The sequence below is a fragment of the Pleurodeles waltl genome, chromosome 7 (genome assembly GCF_031143425.1).
Source record: "Pleurodeles waltl isolate 20211129_DDA chromosome 7, aPleWal1.hap1.20221129, whole genome shotgun sequence".
NCBI classification, from domain to species: Eukaryota; Metazoa; Chordata; class Amphibia; order Caudata; family Salamandridae; genus Pleurodeles; species Pleurodeles waltl.
In genome coordinates this window covers 169,062,415-169,081,273 of record NC_090446.1, presented here as the reverse complement: position 1 = coordinate 169,081,273, position 18,859 = coordinate 169,062,415, and positions in this window count along the sequence as shown.

Below are 18,859 nucleotides of genomic sequence, written 5' to 3'. Positions count from 1 at the left end.
ACAGGGTAACCGACTGTCCGGAGGTCCCTGATTGGCCAGGTTGGTCATTGTGATCCAGGTGTGCAGAGCTGTTGTCATCACTGTGGGCCTCTTCTGTTGGGGAACTGGATGTGGCTGGCACCTCCTCTCCAGTGACGGTGAGTGGGGGTCCTGTGGGGATGTAAATGTAGTGTTATTGTATCTGTGTGTGCCATCTTGTGCATGGGTGTGTTTCCCTATATGGTTGTGATTGCCCTGTCAGCTTTGCCTTGTGTGAGTGGTGATTTTGTGGGCTAGGTGATTCTCTCTAATATGCATGCTTCAGTGATGGGTGTCCATGCAGGATCTGTGATGGGGGTCCATGCATTGGTGTTGGATGCAGGGCTTGGCATTGGGATGGGTGGGTTGTAATGGTGGGGTATATGTGAGGTGGTGGAGTGATCGGGTGAGGGTTGGTGTGGGATTTTGTGATGGCATGCAGGTAGGGGGAGGTGAAAGTAGTAAAGATTTGACATACCAGAGGCCAGTCCTCCTGCTACTCCTGCGAGGCCCTCAGGATGCATTATTGTCAAGACTTGCTCCTCCCATGTTGTTAGTTGTGGGGGAGGAGGTAGGGGTCCACCGCCAGTCCTCTGTACGGCTACCTGGTGTCTTGCAACCACGGAACACACCTTCCCCTGTAGGTCGTTTCACCTCTTCCTGATGTCATCCCTTGTTCTGGGGATGCTGTCCCACAGCGTTGACCCTGTCCCTGACTCTCCGCCATAGCTCCATCTTCCTTGCAATGGACTTCTGCTGCACCTGTGATCCGAATAGCTGCGGCTCTACCTGGATGGTTTTCTCCACCATGACCCTTAGCTCCTCCTCTGAAAACCTGGGGTGTCCTTGGGGTGCCATGGATGTGGTGTGAGTGGTATGTGTGAGGGTGTGTGGGGTGATGTTTTGGGGTGTGTGCTGTGAGGTGCGTGGATGGTGTATGGGTGATGGTGTTCTGTGGCGCAGATAGAGTGGGTGCTCCTGGCTTGTCTCTTTGTTAGTTAGCAATCTTTTCTTTTCTTTGGAAGGGTTGTGGGTAATGTGGGTGTGTGTTTTATAGTGGTCTGAGTGTGTGGGTGTGGTGTGTGTATATGTGTCAGGTGTGTGTATTTTGAATTGTCCAATGTGGTGTAGTTTTGTATGTGTGTGTATTTTGAGCGCGGTGGTGTGTACCGCCAATGGTTTACCGTGGTTGAAAGACCGCCACAATGAATCGTGGATCCTGATAATGTGGGCGTATTTCTGTTGGTGTAACTGTGTGGGTTTTAGTACTGCCAGTTTATCACTGACCTTAGGTCTGGCGGACTTTTGTGGGTGTCTGTATAGTGGTGGATTTGTCTGTGTGGGTCATAATACCCGTAGCAGTATACCGCTGTGGTCACGGTACGTTGGCGGCATTTACCACCAATGTTGTAATGAGGGCCTATATGTCTACAATATGCACATATGCACTACACAGATGACCTGACACTTTACTGTTGAATGTGATCTTATGTTTGTGATATATTGTACACATCAAGGGGACATGAGACCTCCATACATCTCTGACATGTTTGCAGGTCGCCAGTGACTATTGTGCTACATTCTGTGTAATCCCACCTGTAGCATGTTGTACACTATCATGGGATTGCTTGGTTCTAATTGGGGGTACTGTTACAGTTGCTACTTAAGATCTTTTGGGTACATTCTTGCACATACCTTTACGGATACATTTCAATTTGTGATTGTTGAGATGCTTTTTTTGTAGATGTCAATTGCTATGTAGGCAGTGCCTTAAAAAGTTAGTGGGTGCTACCTATATCTCAAGGTCTGATCTGATACATTTGCAGGCTTCTACATTACGCACTTGAGCATTGTGCCACATTATTGGGTTGTGAATTCACATTATTTAGCCATGCACAAGTCCAGTGTTACTATCCAGCTACAACTCCCAGGATAGCAGGAATGCCAGTAACTTATTTCCTGTTCCAGCGACAACAGGGTTGATTTCCATCTTGGATGTGGCCCAGGAGCAATGGGAGAGCTCGTAGCAGTGGGTTCATTGTGACAGGATAGGTGGGGTAGCCGTTCAAAGGGTGAGTTTTGTGTTTATATAGCTGCCAATCCGCCAACTCAGGTGTGGAGGTCTAGTCGCCACAGTTGCGTCAGGGAGACTGCACATCATGACTGGCTCTGCGGTAAGAGAGGCGGGAGTCCTACTGCAAACCACTTTAGCCTATGGTGCAGTTGATGCGGGTGAATATTCTTGGCGTGACAGCAGACCGTCGGTGATCTTTCACCTATTCTCCCGTTGACATCTAACTATGACAGGCGGACCGTACTGGTGGTGGGTGGGTTTCCCGCTGAAAAGTTGACAATGTGACCATTACCACCAACATCTAGATCAGCCCCTTAATCCCCTTTTTCAATAACATATAAATTAATAACACCCTGTAAGGAAATGCCTCTTTTTGCATGATCACTCGCAAAAATTTGGACTGATGCTGATGGTTATTTAACTGAGAGTGCACTGAGACCTGCTAACCAAACCTCAATGTCAGTGCTCTGACCCTTAAAAGTCAGTGTATGATTGGCTTATACCCGATTAGCATAAGTTGTCTTACTTATAAGTCCCTAGTATATGATACCAAGGGAACCCAGGACCTGTAATTTAAAGTCTCCCTCATGGACTACTGCACTTATTGTGCAACTGTGTGTGTGAAAAAGTAAAGCATGTCTCCCAGTCTGCCACTTACACTGCTGACTCAAGTTTGCCATTTAAGCTAATGAAAAAGTCCTTATAATATATATGTCACCCCTATGGTAGGCCTGTTGAGCCCTAAGGCAGTATGCAGTATATTAAAAAGTAGCATATGTATTTATCTATGCCCTAACACTAAAGACCCCAAATGGTTTTTTCTATAGAAAGGCTAGTAGCCCCATTGGGACGTTCAAGGTTACATGATGATAACTCAGCTGTGCTAAAGTCTGCATGCGACAACTAAAGCCGGTGCTTCAAGGTTTCAAAATAATCATCACATTAAATCCAACGTGATGCACAAGTCAAACTTAGGCCCTCATTACAACCTCGACGGTCTTTTAAAAAAGACCACTGAGGCTGTGGGAGACAGAATACCGCCAGGGCCGGTGGTATTTCTGGCTCCATATTATGACCTTTCCGCTAGGCCAGCGGACGGTAACAGTATTACCGTCTGCTGGTTCAGCGGAAAAGTCACATCAACATTGCTGCTGGCTCGTAATAGATGTGCAGTAGCACCCGTTGCGCAGTTCACTGCCCGAAATGACGGGGCAATGCCTTTGGGACCCTGCACTGCCCATGCCAAGTGCATGGGCAGTGCAGGGGCCCCCAGGGACACCCCAAATCCCCCTTACCGCCAGCCTTACCATGGCGATGTTTACCGCCGTGGCCAGGCTGGCGGTCGGGGATTCATAATACCCAGGGCAGCGGTGCCTGCACTGCTGCCCTGGGGATTATGTTTTGCCTGGCGGTATAGTGGAGATGCCAGCGGTATGGCTGTGGCTATTGCGCCATGGTCATAATAGCTGGATTAACACTGCCAGCCTGTTAGGAGTGTTACCGCCAGCTTACCGCCGGCTGCCAGGGTCGTAATGAGGCCTTTAATATAACTTTTGAGTGTAAGGCAACTTTAAAAAGTTGCACTCTATTTTCCAAGGTTTCCAGTGGTCTTTTATAGATGCAGGCCACAAGACAGCCATCTGCTGTCCTTTGAAGAAGTATGAATGTTTCCTGTTAAAGGACATAATAGAAGTGTGCCATTGTAAGAGGTGTTACCTCTTCCAGGGTGTGAGTCCAAAAGGCAGACTTCAAAGTGGAAGCTGCTTTTGAAGGGCAAATGATGGACACACATGAGAGGGGCTGCTCTTTTGTTCTGGTAGACAGGCAGGCATCAGGGACAGAGAGGGGAAAACAGTTGTCAAACTGGTTTCCCATATGCATGTAGCCTCAGGTACCACACCTCTAACGTAGGCTACCAAGCTCCACACACTGAGAGAATTGTTCTGCCATCTTGGGAGTAAGCAGAATATTGCATTCTGGGATAGCTGGATACCACACTTTGCAGGAAGTTGTCATCAGGCAGGTCGGAACCTGGTAACCCATTGGACAGTAGTCACAGCATTCCTGAGGGCAAGTTGTGGTGATAAACGTGGCACCATTGGCACACAGACCTAAGATCAAGTCAGTACTGGAGAGTTGACTGAAGAGAGTGGACTGAAGAAGGACTGCCCTGTTGTTCCCTGGACTTGGCAAAGAGAGGTTGCACCAAATAATGGACTGCACCTGCTGTTCCTGGGCTAGCAAATAGAGGGCTGTGCCCTGTGTTGCCCTGCTTGAAGAAAAGTCATACCCCGAACCACAGACATCAGAGGTGAGGTCCAAGAATCGGTTGGCTGACTTCCTGTTACAAGGCCACTAAAGCTGAAGAAGCTGCCTTGTCAAGTTGGTGCCCGCAATCGCTCTGTCGTTGCTAACTACAGAAGCAGAGCCCAGGAGATTGAGCCCATGACACTAAAAGGTGCAGTTTGATCACCTAAGATGGGCACTAGCTGCAGTTAAAGGGAACTGCTAGTTTTACTGTGACCAGTTTTTGGTTGGACTTCACCTGGACTTTGAGGCACATCAACCTCTGAGGCCAAAGTCAGACCACCATGTTAATGGACTGAGGCATTGCCACAGGAAAACCCCTGTCGACTTGTTCAGTATCCTAAGCATCTTCAGCATCCTGCACCCCTTGCATCAAGACTGCTCCTTTGATGTCTATGCGGGTTTGCCCATAGAGCCTGAGACTGGACTGGAGACTGATTTGACTGCACTGTAACTGTCCTGCTAAGTATTATTGTCCCCTCTTATTTGCTTCATGCTGGAGTTTGACTGCCCAAAGCAGGCTGGTGTACCCAAGCACTACTTTATAAAAAGTTTTCAAAGTAACCATTAACCGCAGTGGTTGCCAATATCTGTTTGCATCTTGAGTGAAAAGCATTCATTTATGATTTGCTTAATAAAACATATCTCCGTAACCCTTCAGTGGATTTTCCTCATTTTGATGTCTAAAAATTCAGAATAATAAGATTTATATATTTAAACATTGGTGTTCGATTTCCTTCATATCATGTTTCTTTCTTTTTCAATTGTTTTTTTTACTCCTAAATTCTTTGCACTTGTTTCTTTGTTAAAGCCTGACTGCTTGAAGCCGCAGCTACCCAGGATTGGGCTCAGGTTTTACAAACGAGCCTGCTGGTCCCAAGACAGGTTTGTGGGTTTATTACATGGTGAGGTCGAACATCCACACCCTATAATGAACTGCATTTCCTCACACATCCCATATAATATTCCAACAACAAACTACAGAACACTTAGAAGCTGCCACCTGCCTCCTTCAGCCCAGGTCTCCTCCATTTCACCAGTGCCAAAAATCATTTAAAGGAATCCAAAATTCAGTCCACCAACAAATAAACTTTCTCAAGAAGAGAATATGAAACGTTAAAGCAACCTGCCTGGGCACCTCAACCGTAACCACTCTTATCAGCAAGTACTTCAATGCCTCTCTGTATATAGGAATTACACATCAGAAACCGGAACATACCATTAACACACCTCATCTCAATCAACACATTCAAAACCAAATTCTCCTCAGTAAATTTCATCCGCTATCCAGCTTAACCCCATCGTACCCTTTTTGTCCAAATTGCATGAGAGATTTTTTCCTCTGGAAACTTGCGACTTCTTTTCATTCACAGTTTACTCTGTCATTTTCAGTGTGCTTTCTTCCCAAAAGAAGTTGGCACAAACTTCCCCACTTAACAATAGGGAGAAACTCCACCCATCCATGGATTATGGCCAACCTTGCACAGTCGTATTGTTTGATCTCTCTTCTGCATTTAATGTGTGGCTTGTTACCCAACTGGTTGTACATGCCTAGATTTGCAGAATGGATTGGCTGGATTCTTTCCCTGAAAACCGGCCACAAAAAGTCAAGCTCAGGAACTTCCTTTCAAATACTGTCTCCTTCTTCGAATCTTATGATATCAGATTAAACATAGGTACACCTAACGTTACAGGAGGTTCCAGTGATCAAAAAAATCAGACCCTTTTGAGGATTCAAAAATTCGATCAATCATAAGATGTTTTGCATTATCATTTAAGCAACTGACATTTTACTTCCTCAAACGACTTTTCCAGTATGCCTTTCAGCCAGACAATACCTTGAGTATATTGTTCCTTGTCCTTACTGAAATTTGAATTCAATTCAGATTTTGACATCCATCTGCCAATTCTATAAAGTGAGCGAAGGGATCTTCCACTATTCACACCAACTAAGTGGTATTCTACATCTGCAGACACTCCCACATTAATAAAGAACAAAAGGCTCAGAATCACACAAGCTATTTTTGGACAATGTGAGAACTGAGCAAACCATCCCGGTCTGGCTACGGATAAAACAATATGGCCCTCATTATGACTTCGGCGGTCTACAAAGTAGCCCAGCAATTGGCCGGAGAGCCGTCAGCAGCCATACTGGTGGTTGGCGGTGCAATGGAGGTTGCTCCACTGGCACCGCCACATCAGCACAACACCACCACGCATATTATGACTTAGTAGTAGGCGTGGCGGCGTTGTGTTGGCGGGGTGCTGACAGCAGAGCAAGCGCCATGGACCCTGTTCGCTCCCGAATGACCACTGTGACCACCAGGTAAGGTGATCAACGACAGGGGAGGGGGAGAGGGGTGTCAAGTGTTGTGTGCATGAATGGGGGGGTGGTTGTGTGAATGGAGAGGGGTGTTGTGTGTGTGTGTATGCAAGTGTGTTTGTGTGTGAATGCGTGTTTTGTGGGTGGTGGTGGGGTGTTGAGGCCGTGTGTGCATGTGTGTGTGAATGAGTGTGTGTGTATGTGTGATGTGTGCCTCCACAGATGTACGTGAGTGGGAGGATTTGAAATGGGGATCGGAGGTTGGGGGGCTTGGATTGGGGAGCGGGGTGTCACTGCTTGGGGAGTGGGGGACTTCAGATGGGGTCAGGGAGTAGGGGGAGGGTCCTTCATTGAAGGAGGTTGGGGAGTCCTGCAGTGGCGACAGGAATGAGCATTCCTGTCACCAGTATCGTTACTACCAGGGATTACGTGGAGGGGCTGCCGCCACGGAATCCCTGGCAGTAAGGAAGCACAAAATACCGGGGGTGGTATTAGGTGGACTGCTGGGTCGAAGGTGGTCAACATTTGGCCAGGCAGTCCTATCCCCCTTACAGTACAGGTGGTGAACTGGCTGCAATACCGCCAGTTTACTACCATTGTCATAATTTGGCAGTCATGCACCGCCACACTGTTGGCGGTCTGGTTGCCACCGCCGGCGTGGCGGAGCAGGACCGCCAGGGTCAAAATGACCCCCTATGTGTCTTACGGAAACAGTGTGGAACAGTGAGACCGAGAGGCCTGGACCAGCTCTTCGTACCTAGAACTCCAATGCTGGGCAGAGTCAGTGGACAAGGAGGGGCCTATGACCTCCCTGGGCTGCAAAGAAGCTGGACCCTGCGCCCTCTCCCTACGCGTAGTCCCTAGTACACTGCTGTAGAGTGTTAGGCCGATAATAAATGGAAGAGTGAAAACTACCCAGACAGAGGCACAACTCTACACACACTTAAAGTCTGATGTGGTAAATCTGCCTTCTGCTAGACAGGATGCAAGGACACCAAAAGTCACAATGCAGCAGGAAGTGTGATTAGCCTTTTCTCTGCTCATCAGAACAGCCAACCTCCCTACACTATAGAGAATCCAACATCCTAAAAGTGACTTAGTAGAACAGGTCGGCCTATTTAAACTGCAAGAGAAAAGCATACCTTAGTTTTGCAACATTGTATCCACAATAGTGGATGCATCAGGAGATGTCAACATATTGTTTGTAGGAAGCTTTTCTGCTTCATGTTAGTTTGTGGTTGCTTTTTCTTTCAATTTTTTGATGAATGTGGGAATCCTGACAGCCACTAAAATGCAAACCTTTTCGGTATTTACTTATTTTCCTTTGGAAGATTGTTGCTTCATTTATACACTGCATTATATACTTGTTAATAACCCTTTGCAGTGTGTTACTACAAGTAAAGGAGTGTGGTTTATCTGAACTGTATGGACTTACCATTCCTCTTATTTCAAACCCTCCTTTGCCATAACCACTGTGTCCCAAACCCAGGATATGTTCCCGTGCCTCAACTCAATATCGTGGAGCAGGGCTCCCTCCTTTGGGGTGCACGTCACCCTGCTCTCTGATGGTGAAAATATCTTGCTACATCTGAGGTTCTGACAACCAACCTAAGCAAGGTCTCAACCCAGCTATGCTATTCTGCATGTACCAACTAACAAGATACTGGACCTAAAGAAAGCATCACTTATTCTTTTTCGATCCTATGTGTCAAATAGAAGCAGCTAAAAGTGATAAGCCTCTGTACTCTAAAGGTCCCATCCTCTAAAATACCCCCTTCCTGCACATGTCGCCTAAAGAGTTTCTGAAACTGGGGAAAGGATTCAAATAGTTCTTGATCCAGGAAGTCTTCGGACCCAGGATGCTGTGAAGCAACAGACACTGCTTCAACATGCACCAGCTTGGGTGTGGCATGTTATTTTCCATTCCAATGACCTCCCCTTTGGTGCTCTGAAACAAGCGCAAAGTGGCATTGAGCACTATACAAACTAAAACATAATATGTCTGGAAGTTGACCTTGATGGAGGAACTGCTTTGCTGGTGGAGAGACCATACTACGTTTTCGAGAATGTAATTAATCACAATTTCCTATCTTTCACTGTGATTATTTTAAGGCAGGGCACCGGTGTTAGCTTTGAATGCTGGAGTCTCAGACAGTCCAACAACGATAAATGTCCTCTCACACATGCTTTGAGTCGCTTCTTTAGCTTCAATAGCTTAACGATTGATACATAGGCCACTCTGTTCTTCTGTCTTGGTCTGTATGGGTTTTGTATGTTTTTGGAAAAGGCTCAGCATACACACTAATTACATTTCCAGAAACATAATATGTGCTAGGGGCTATGCTAAGTAAATATATAAAGAAATAATCTCCCATGGAATCATTTAAAAGCAATTTGGGTGAATATATTACTGCATAGGCAAGTCAGTAATGGTTCAATAAGTATCCTGTCAAACCATTAACACTATAGGCTTCACAATTCTCACAGACTGTGACTGCATTCAACATTTGGAACTCCATGAACATAACCATGGACGTCATTTAGGGGTCGCCAGGGGTCCTAGCTGTGACCACTGGCTTGCCCTTTGCGACCCCTGACACTGCATTTGCGACCTCTGGTCTCGGAGGTGGCAAAATCAATGCCAGTAACACAGGGGCAGCTCGTCCTTACAACATCAGGTGGGACTAAAATCTCCTTGTTTTTGTCAATTTGTATTACACTGACAGTGAATACTAACATATTATTCACTATTAGTGTAATAAAAATGGAGTATAATTAGTTGAAATGTGACCATCCCTAGCAGCTGAGGTAAATACAAAACAGCTTTTAGATATGTTGTGTGCATGCGTGCAAGTGAACAAGTGTTCATGTGACAGAGTGTGTGTATGTGTGTATATGTGTAAGCATGTGTGGTTGAGTGAAGGTATAGGTCGAATGGCGTGTGATGTCACTTCTGCTGCCCTTTTGGTGAATTGACACTCATGAACATAACTGACGTTAGTAAATCTTTACGTTCCCTATTATATTTTGGCCATGCATTGGAATTTTCTTTTAAAGAATCTCAAAACATAAAAGCAGAACTAAGTAAACTAGAAAAGGCACAATTAATACAACCAATTGTATCATACTGCCGACCATATATGCTCCATTTTAGCAGGGGCAATACACATATTAAACGTTGGTGATGCATGAAATATGCTTCAAATTCAAATTATTCTTTATTTGATTTAAATTTAAAAAAAGCATAAAAGATACGTAATAAAATCACAATTAAACATAAAAACATATCATTATTAGAAAAGCACACATAGAGGCATGATAAAGCATTAAGTACGGCCAGCACATGTCGAATAATAAGAATAACATAAGAAACAACGAAATGCATTATAAAGTAGCCAGCAAGTAATATGCTAAAACAGCACTCATTTACATAAACAAAGTGCATTCTTAAAAAAAGAACCAATTGTCTTGCGGGTAAAAGGACCTTCTAGTTGTAGGAGGAAAATCAGCGCGACTCTGCACTTGGTAAACTTGTATTTGTGTAATAATGGAAGTAAAAACTGTTTAGTAAGAGGGAGGTAATGTACAATGCTCTGCAGGGATGACTTATCGTAGAGGCAAATTAATAATCAGAAGGGCCAAACTGTGGTTGGAGGAAACACAAAAGCCATCTGATAGAGCTTACTTTGAAGCATGTCACTTCTGAACAGCAATTAGATAGGGAGCCACTGCTTTGGTAGTTTGAAGGCGGCAATATTCTCTGACCGTTGGTTTCATTACTCAACCCCCAACCCTTCTCCTCCCCCCCCCCACACACACACACCAAGATTGTCTATAATATCAAAAAACTGCCTTTAATCCACACTTCATCCTGCTTTGTAGTGCTTTCTGGCTTCTCACATATGTACAGGCAGCTTAAGGCAAGGGCTGTCTCCCTAATATACCAACAGATGATAGGGTCATGCAAGCAGGAGCAGAAATCTGATATAATTGCGCTGTTAACGGCAGCCTCTTCATTTAGACAAATTGAGCACCATAACACCAGCGGGCTAGATTTAGTTGGCCCGCCACATATTCCAGGCCTAACTCCTGGTGAACTAAAAAATTAGGGATTGCAGGGAGAATATCTAAAACCTGCCTGCAGACTCTATTCTCCTCCACTTGCACCCTACTAGTATCCCTATAACCCCAAGCCCCCGAACCATAAGTTAGGGAAGGCAGACACTTCCTCCTTTATATCTTGAGAATGAGTTTTTAATTGGAGACATTGTTGGATTTTCAAAACTGGCACAGTTAATAATGGTCAGAATTAAACTATTAAGTGACAATTACTGAGAAATGTAAACACTTGCATGCCCTTTAGAGGGAGCCACTGACAATCTTCTGAACCTTTAAAAAAATGTCCAAGGTGACCAAATACTGATGCAGTATGTTTGCTCAGGTATCACCACTGTTTTTAATGATTGTAAAACTTATCACTATTGCTGTTGGTGCTGAAAAGTCCAGTTATTTATTTCCATTTTGCCTTTTTGCAGCTAAGTGTTGCATTTGTTCATAATTGATTGTGTGTTATTTATTAAATTATATTGCCAACCTTTTTTAGCAATTTGAAATTGGCCATTTAATTTGTTAGTGACAAAGAGGGAGAGCCTCCCGTTTTCTTTACTTTTTTGGTCCTTGCTGTTTTTTAGCATGCTTGCTCCACTGGGCACCATCTTGCATGAAGCCTTATTAACCATGAGAGTGGACTACCAGGAGAATCCTTTTCCTGGCCTGTGGCTGAGCATCAGGCACTGATGACCCATGTCCTGGTAAGAGTTCAGCAACAGATGGTGCATTTTTAGTACTGCCTTAACTTGTGGTCTTTTCTCTTTTAAATCCAACCTAGTCAATTGTTTTAAATGCATGTCTCACTCTTACCCTGCCTTTACCATTAAGGAGGGTTTAAAATTACGATTCCTCAGACACTAAACATGACTTTTCTACCTGCTCCCAATCAAGAGTTATAACTTATTAAGCGTAATAAGGTAACCCAATGTTATTCTATAGGAGACGTAGCTAGCAGTGAAAAACAAATTGGAGGGTTTTTCACTACCAGGACATGTAAAACTTAAAAATACGTCTCCAACTTTTTAAATACAACGCACCCTGCCATAGGGGCTGTTTAGGGCCTACCTTCGGGATGACATATGGATTAAAAAGGAAGGTTTAGGCCTGGCAAAAGGTTTAATTTGTCAGGTCGAAATGGGAGTTTAAAACTGCACACACAAGCTGCAATGGCAGGCCGGAGAAGTGTCTAAAAGGCTAATTAACTGGGTGGCACAGTTAGTGCTGTAGGCCAACTAGTATTATTTTATTTACGACCCCTGGCACACGCAGTACCACTTTACAAGGGGGTTATGAATACATTGAATATGCCCATTCTACCATTTTTAGAGGAAAGAGCACAAACACTTTAACACTGGTTAGCAGTGGTAAGTCTGCAGAGGTCTAAAGCCAACAAAAACGAGTACAGCAAACAGGAGGGGTGAAGGCAAAAAGTCAGGACTAACATGTGTACCCCCAGCTGAAAGTGGGGAGAATAACCCAACCTCAAGGTAGTTCTCATTGCTAAGGCCAGGAAAGATCATCAGCATTACCAAAAAAAAAAAATTGTAAAGTGACACCAACCTAGGTGTCATGCCTCATCATGGGGCTGCCTCATTCTTCAGAAATGATTATGTCAACTAATAGACTCTCTGATTCCAGGTATTGCTTTGTCTGAGAGTGACGTGGGGCCCAGAGTGTCTGCCTAAAAATCTCAGGGCTGATAATATGTTAATCACGAGGAGACCCAAGAGCTGCTTAAAGTACAATGAGAATGCATACAACCAATACTCTGCCAGGATCATTGGGGTTAACACTTTTCAGCCATTCATGCAGCCCCAACAGGAGTCCTTGGCTTTCATCAGGACAAGATCTCTAATATTTCAAGATTTTGAACCAAATGATGGTGGAGGAATAACATTCATATGCATCCTCACTCTATTTTAATCATCTCTTGGGCCCCCAGCACATAGGGTATATTATTGTTGTGGGTCGAAGCCCTGAGATCTTTTGGCAGAAACTCTAATCAAAAACATAAGTCAAAAGTATCTGCATATATAGGTAAAAGAGATGTTTTGGAGTAGCCATCTTCATTAATTTGCCTCTTAAACTATCTTAATCGTTTTGCTTCTGACCACCACAGCATACAGCTTGGAGCTGTGAGCCAGCCCACTTTAGCCACTGATTCTCTTGCACTGCGGGTGACGCATTTTGCCCATGCCCGACGCCTAAAAAGAAGTACACTTGGGTGCCACTGTTGGTGAGCCTATACTGTACATTTCCAAATATTTGTTCTTTCCCCTCTTTACCCATAATTGAGTGTTTAAACAGTGTTTTTAGGTTAAGGTAGTTTAAAGCCTTTGGATACATTATTTTTCGGTAACAAAAATATTTTCCTGTGATGGGCTTTAAAACTGTTTTAAGTACACCTGTCTGGTCTATTAAAATTACATTTGACTGTCATTTTTCTTATTGAAATGTTTTAATGCAGGCAATTGTCCTCCACTATTAGGCAGCATCATGTTTTTCTTTTTGTGTTCTTTTTATAATTATTGACGACACCAGGACGTCAATGGTTATTAACAGCACTGGGTGGGGCTGCTGTGTTTTAATAAAGGCTGTATCAGCAGTTTTCAGCAGGCCTGTTGTATGCTTATTCTGACAGAACCCTGTACTTCGCTGAAGGGTAGCCACACTTTTAAGGATTGTCATATTTTTAGTGGGACGTTGTCAACGCGTATCTTCAGGAAGCAGATACTCAGCGGGTAAGTAACTGCCCCTGCCCCTGGAAGGATCAAACATACAAGCACACAGAAAGTATTTAAATACTGTATTTCTCATTGAAAAGAAGGACAGACACACAAATCGTAGGTAACTTCTATTTTTTTTAAACTCAAGTTGTTACCTCGGCCAAAAAAGAACAACTCAAAATGGCACTCAGTGCACTAATACGGTCACTACCTTACTAGGCTGTGCCCAGGAGATGTGCAGTCTCATAAAAGATGTAGCGTACACTGTTATGTATTTGTGGCGATTATCTGGTTGGATGGAAAATTACAATTCTTCTGGGATATGAGAAACGCCGAGGAGGCTTGACACTGACTCGCTGTCATCCAGCCCGTGACCACAGCCCCCGCCAATATGGTCGAGGTTGCGCAGCCGCTGCAGATGGAGGTCATTACTCAGCAGGCAGTGCTGCTGTCGGAATTCTCGTCCTTCGTCGCCCCCATTCTGTGTGCCATGCGTAGAGATGTAAACGCAGTACAAAATCCGTGGCAGTTTCACTTTCCGTGGCTGGAAAACCGCTGTGAGCAGAGGATTACTGCTGTAATGCTGATAGTGAAAAATTAAATGAATGACAAGATATACAATGCAAGTTTTCTATGTCTTTCTTATAGCGAAAAAAGAAGCAATGACAATGCCAAATAGGTCAGGATTTCATGTGTTCAGTGCGGGCTCTGACTGGGATGGGGCCCTGGTCGGTAAGATTTGTAGTGCCCTTGCTGGTAAATAAAATGAGGTAGCAGTGGGGGGCACCTTTTGTGTTTTCAGAGCGGTCCTTGGCTAAATGCAGCAGTGACTGGCCTAACACAACACCTTCAACCCCCCCCACCAAATCACCAGATTATCTGTACTAAAATCTGGTCGAGCCCCCATTGAAATAGAAATAGGACTAAATGGTGGTACTGTTCAAGTGCTCTGACCAGCACCAACATTGTGTGTGAGAGAGTGAGTGTGTGTGTGAGTGAGAGTTTGTGTGTGTATGTGTGTGTGTCTCCCCCCGCCACATGATGAAATGCTTTCAAATAAATCCAAAAGGAGATCACTAGGGTGGTAGTTAGCTAGACCATGTGCATCCGCAGACACACCAGCCACTCACCAAATAGATACCGAACAACCGCCAGTGTTCCAATGGCAGCGGGACTCGAATTTACTTAGACTCGAAACTCCTTCCTGCAATCCCTTCCATAAAACGGGGTTGATGACGAGCAATGGTTGCAGGACACCATTGTAAATCAGGAAAAGACTGTGTCAGCCGATCGTTAACATAGAATCTCACCCTTTGGGATGCGTTTTTGAAGAAAAGTTTATTCAGCAACGCGTTTCGCCTTGGAGGTCTTCTTCGCTGCCAATCAACAGTAGTGAAAGTGCCCTATCACCCTTAAAAACAAAACTAAATAAAAGATATAGTAAACATGCTACTCTGATTTTGCCCTGTTTTAGGAGGCTCACTATATAGTGTACAAAAGTGATGTGCAGTATACAGAGAGTCAAAGCATCCCCACCTTGGCAATCAGAGGTAATAAATAGACCACCTAATGCTCTATTTTAGTGGTAGCTTGGTTGAGCAGTTAGGCAAATCTTGGAGACGTGCTAAGCATTTGTTGAACCCCTTGTATCAATAAATGTGGGCACACACTCAAAAGAATAACTCGAGACCAATTTACAAAAATAGTTCAAATGTTTATATAATTTTTAAGATCAAGATCATCCAAATAGGGTAAGTACTTTTTAAGTTATGAATATTCAAAGTCTAGCAAAAATAGTCTTTTTGTGCCTAATTATGCACCTTTGGAATCAATGGGAAAAACTTGAAAAATGCATATAAAATCAGACATTGCTCTCAAAAGTGTCACCTTCTGTTTTTAGGTCCAGGTTGTCGAGATCTCTTGTGGGCCAGCCAGAGAAGTTCGGGCAAGTCCCGATTCGAGAGGGAGCAGCTGCTGAAAGTCTTGAAGCTGGTGCAGAACAGAGAAGGGGACCACTTGGAAACACACTGCACAGGTGGACTTAAAGTTAAGTCCGGTGGGTCCCCTTGGAGTGTAGAGGTCGCAAGGCATTAGGGACCAATCGTCTCAACTCCTTTTCCTTAAATGCAAGCATCTGCTGAGTATCACCAGCACAGGAGATAATGATTATGCCCCATGCCTCCACTAATTTTGCCAAGGGAGCAAGATATATATTAAAAAGGTCAGGACTCAAAGCTGAACCCTGAGGAACCCCACAAATGAGGGGTTTGGCTGAGGATGTAAAAGGAGGGAGAAAAACCCTTTGAGAGCAGTCCTCCAGATAGGACTTCAACCATGCACAAGCAGAACCTTGAATACCCACTTCCCTGAGTTGATGCAAGTGGATGGAGTGGGAGACCGTATCAAAGGCCAATGACAAATCAAGAAGGACAACCATGGCCACCGAGCCTTGGTCAAGGATGACCCTAATGAAGTCAGCGACCTCCAAATGGGCAGAGTCCTTGCTATAGCCTACCTGGAAACCTGACTGGGTACCAAGGAGTAAATTACTTTGCAAGAAATTGGAAATTTAGCCATTTACCCATTTTTTGCTACGCACCTGAGGGTCAGCATTGGATTTCTTCAAGAGTGGGAGCAACAGTGTCTCTTTCCAATTTTGCGGCACCATGTCTGCCTCTAAAGAAGCATTCAACACTTTAAGCAAAACGGGAGCAGTAAGAGGTGCCACCCGCTTCAGAATGTCAGGAGGACCGGGATCAGTTGGAGACCATGATTTGCATCTAGCCAAAGAAGCGGACGTCAGAAAGGGTAAGAGGAGCAAATCTCTCCAGTATGGGGCCTTCAGGAGGGTCCTTGCAAGTCATATGACCGGTCACCACATGGGCAGGAAATTTATCATTAATTAATTAAATTTGGTTGAAGAAGAACTCTGAGAGTTCTCCTCACAGTGTTGCAGAAGGGGTCATAACATTTTGTAAAGCGCTGGGCGCCAAAAAGGAACTCACCACCTAAAAAAGTTCATGATGTTTGTTGGTTGCTGTGGTGATATAAGCTGCAATAAGCTCTTTCCATGCTTTGAGCACTGCGCAGAATATTAAGCGCTGTTTTGTACACAGCTTTTATATCCACATCATAGAATTTCCTCCATCTGCGTTCAAGTTTTTTACAATGAGCTCTTTCCTTTTTCAATGTATCGGAGAACCAAGGGGCAGAAGGTGTGGCTCACCTGCTGCGTGCGCCCGCTGCACATCTGCATTATCACCTGCTATTTATAGTGAAAAGCTCCTGCGCTTCCAACTACTAGATTGCGACCTGCCCAACATGGCACCTCTGTTGTGGAAATCAATACAGCAAAAAGAATCTCCCCTCAATATTGCACAGGCCCACACAAACAGATTTGTAGCTGCTCCCCCACCCGGTAGCCCTTTCAAAATCACTGCCCAGCCGATTCAACAATACAAGTTTTATTAGACTGCAAAATTTGGCAAATTTAAAAGCAGTTTAAAAGATTAAAAAGTAGCCGCTTAACATGCGAAGAGACCTTGAACGTCCACTTCATCACCCGCTATTTACGGTGAACAACTGACACCCTTCCAACCACGAGAGCGCAACCTCCTCTGTAGTGGAAATCAATACAGCAAAAAGAATCACCCATCAATATTTCAAAAGCCCTCAAAAACAGATTTTCAGCTGCTCCCAACCTGGTAGCCAGTTCAAATTCAGTGCCCAATAGATTTAACAGTGCAACTTTTATCAGAGTGCAAAATTTCGCAAATTTTAAAGCAGTTTAAAAGATTAAAAAGTAGTTCTTTGCATGCGAGGGGAACACTCTGCATCCGTATCATCACCCGCTATTTATTGTGAAAAGTTCCCGCACTTCCAACCGCTAGAGTGCGAGCTGCCCAAAATGGCACCTCTGTGGCGGAAATCAATATAACACAAAGAATCGCCCCTCAATATTGTACAAGCTTTCAAAAGCAGAATTTTAGCTGCTCCCCAACCTGGTAGCCTGTTCAAAATCAGTGCCCAACAGATTCAACAGTGCAAGCTTTGTCAGAGTGCAAAAGTTGGCAAATTTAAAAGCTGTTATACAGATTAAAAAGTAGCCGTTTACATGCAAGGAGATGGCTCCAACATGAACAATCATATTTTGAGGTCTCTAGAACTGGAGGCTTGATGTTCAAAGTTTGTATTGGCGTACTATAGTCTATGAATTGCAGAGCTTTCGACTTTAAAATACAGTTTTTAGAAAGGACAAAAGCCTTTTGACTTGGAAAAGGGCTTTTGCAACCAATACGAATCATGAACTGGGGGTAGCTTAATAAGGGTGGACCGCCTATTTGAAAGTCACAATGGAAGTATTAAAGGTTTGTTACAACTTTTGCAGTCGTAAAGTCACACACCATTGATCACTTACCAACAGTTATGGTGGTATCTGATTTGCAAAGAGGAAAAAGTCCTTGTGGAACTGCTTCTCTTTTGTGAAAAGTGCCAGGCTGCCTCGGTAGGAGCATGTGGCGGTCCACTGGACCACACATGCTCATCTTTGATGTCCTCCGAACATGTGAACATTTTTATTTTCTAAAAAGCAGCATCTGCTTCTTTATGGGACATGATCCGCTTCAGAAAAACAGGATATGCTGGAATTGAAAACGCAGGGATGGATGTCTGCTGCCCATGGCAGCATACCATCACTATGATTCAGGCATTCTTAGTTGCAAATACAAAATGCTCATTAATATTCACGAGGCAGGAGGCTTTGCTGCTCTATGAAAATGCATTTTAAGATGTGGATGGTACATCAGTTACATCACAAAATGCTGGGCAAGTCACAAAGAGTTAGTGCGTAATATGAACACGCTACTTGAATTCTTCCCTATGGTACACAAGACCCTAAGCCAGTGGTCTCCAAACCTTTTAATGCTGCAGTGTATGGTGTTTGGGTGAGTGTGTGCATTGGCATTTTGTGGGTGTTGGGATGTGTGTGTCTTGTGAGTGTGTATGTTTGGAAGTGTGTGATTTGGTAGGTGTACTGTGTTCAGATGTTTGTGAGCATGTGTGTCTGGTGGGTGTTATCTTGTGTATAGGTGTGTGTGTGTTTGGAAGAGTAAGATGTAGAGGTGGACGTTGTGGTAGTGGTGCTTGTGGGTGTGCTGGTAGGTGTGGGTGTAGTGGTGGGGGTACATGTGACTGTAGTGGTGGGTTTTGTTGTTGTGGGTGTGGTGGCTGTGTCTGTGGTGGTGGGTGTTGTAGTTGCGGGTGTGGTGGTTGTGTGTGTGTGTGGTGGTAGTGGGTGTGGTG